Genomic DNA, 2,500 nt, shown 5'->3' with positions numbered 1-2,500 from the left:
ATCACAAATACGATAAATTCAGATGAATAAAACTTACACTTGTGTATTTTGATGGATGAATCAACAGTAATCTTATTATGCATAAAATATTTATACAGTAACTCAGAAACATGGCATACATATTGTACAGTGTTGCTAAAAGAAATTGTAGTCACTTTTAATGGTTTTTAGCGTAGTTTTAGGGGGGGTAATAATATCACAGTCATGGATATAAGATAATGAGCCTGAAAAAAGAAGAAATATGACAATATCCAAAGTAAAAGAAATAATTCATATAATTCTTGTGATTGGCAACACTGACACACCCAGTCTGGCCTAAGGTAAAGTACCTCCATAGACCCAAGCATAGCTTGTACAGGTGTTGCTAGGGAAAAATGCTCACATTTACTGGCTTTTACCGTAATTTTAAGGGCGAGGAATAATCACATTTATAATCATAAGCTAATATGTAGGACAAAATAGTAGGCATATGCCAATACCGAAGTAAAAAAAAAAAACATTCACTCGCGAGCGGCAACAGTTCCACTTTTTCGCACTTTCCTTCCTCATGTTTTTCCTTCTTTTTCTTCTGTTTTTCTGCCTTCTGTGAGAGATAGAGGAATAGGCCTATTGGGGACACCTCTTAAAAAAAAGCGTGCCAAGACAATTACCTCAAGGATGATGTTTAAATGAAGTCATATTTACAGTATATACAATATTATGTGTGTAAGATATTTACAGAAGAAATATGTGCAGCATGTGATGTGGTGTGTGGAAGGAAGAGAAGACGGAGGGGGGTGCAAGGAACAGCGTGGTGGACTGAAGAGGTGAAACAGGCTGTGGCACAAAAGAAGAAAGCATACAATGAATGGATGAGAAATAGGGGCGTGGAAGAAGTTGAGAGGCAGAAGAGAGAGTTATATGTGGAAAGGAAGAGAGAGGTGAAAAGATTAGTAAGAGAGAGTAAGAAGAGAGTGGATCAGGAATTTGGAAGGAATTTGAGTGTAAAGTGGAGGGACTGTAAGAAAATGTTCTGGAGAGAAGTGAAAAGAGTAAGACAGGGTGGAAGTGAAGTTAGCAGGGGAGTGAAAGATAAACATGGTAGATTACTAGTGGAGAAGGGAGAAAAAGTGAGCAGATGGAGAGAACACTTTAAGGAATTGTTGAACGTAGAGGATGGAAGTAATGCGAGTATAAGTGGCTGGGGAATGGCTGGGAGAAGGAGGGAGGTGAGAAGACAGGTAGAAATCAGTAGGATAGAGGTTGTGGAAGCAATGAAGAAAGTTAAATCGGGGAAAGCCCCAGGAATTGATGGAGTGTGTGGTGAGATGCTGAAGCATGGGGGAGAGATAGTAGTAGAATGGATGTGGAAGATGTGCAGATTGGCCTGGGAGGAAGGTAGAGTCCCGGAGGATTGGAAGTCAGGTATAATTATTCCCTTGTACAAAGGAAAAGGGGAAAAAGAAGTGTGTGGTAATCATAGGGGCATTTGTCTTCTTAGTATAATAGGAAAAGTGTATGGTAGGATACTTATAGACAGAGTTAGAGAAAGAACAGAGAAATTAGTTGGAGAAGAACAGGGAGGCTTTAGGAAGGGAAGAGGTTGTGTAGATCAGATATTCATTCTTAGATCTTTAGTGGAAAAGTTTCTAGAGAAGGGAAAGAAGTTGTATGCGGCTTTCATGGATTTGGAGAAAGCATATGACAGGGTGGATAGACAAGGATTGTGGAAAGTGTTAAGAATATATGGAGTAGATGGGAAGTTGTTGAATGCTGTGAAGAGTATGTATGATGGTGCTAAGGCTGCAGTGCGTGTGGATGGTGAACTAAGTGAATTTTTTCTCTTTGAAAGTTGGTTTGAAACAAGGATGTGTCATGTCTCCATGGTTGTTCAATCTGTACATGGATGGGGTAATAAAAGAGGTACAAGGTAGGGTAGTGGATGTTGGAGTGGCCCTGGTGAGAGAGGATAGTGTTTGGAAACTCCCTGTACTGTTGTTTGCAGATGATACTGTGTTGTTGAGTGAAGATGAAGGGGAGCTGCAAGGCTTGGTGGATGAGTTTGAGAGAGTGTGTAAGAAACGGAACCTAAAGGTGAATGTAGGGAAGAGTAAAGTGATGGTCTTTGAGAGAGGTGAAGTCAGTGAATGTATAGCGAGGTTGGATGGTGAGGAATTGGAAAATGTGAGTACGTTTAAGTATTTGGGTAGTGTGATGAGTAAGGATGGAGGTTTGGAGGGTGAAGTGCTTGAAAAGGGTACAGCAGGGAAGAAAGGTTGCTGGTTCCTTGAAAGCAGTGATAAGAAACAGGGAAGTGAGCATGGAAGTAAAAAAGTTACTACATGACAGTATTGTGATACCAACTCTAACGTACGGAAGTGAAGCTTGGACGTTGTTGGAAGGACACAAGTCAAGAGTGAGAGCAGTGGAAATGAGTTATTTAAGAGGAGCTTGTGGAGTCACGTGGAGAGACAGGCTGACGAATGAGGATATAAAGGAGCGTTGTGGTGTTGATGTGGAT

Source organism: Coenobita brevimanus, chromosome 55, assembly GCF_032717465.1.
Source record: "Coenobita brevimanus isolate Jiangsu-jjx chromosome 55, ASM3271746v2, whole genome shotgun sequence".
In the NCBI taxonomy this organism is placed as follows: Eukaryota; Metazoa; Arthropoda; class Malacostraca; order Decapoda; family Coenobitidae; genus Coenobita; species Coenobita brevimanus.
Note: the sequence above shows the minus strand (reverse complement) of the source record.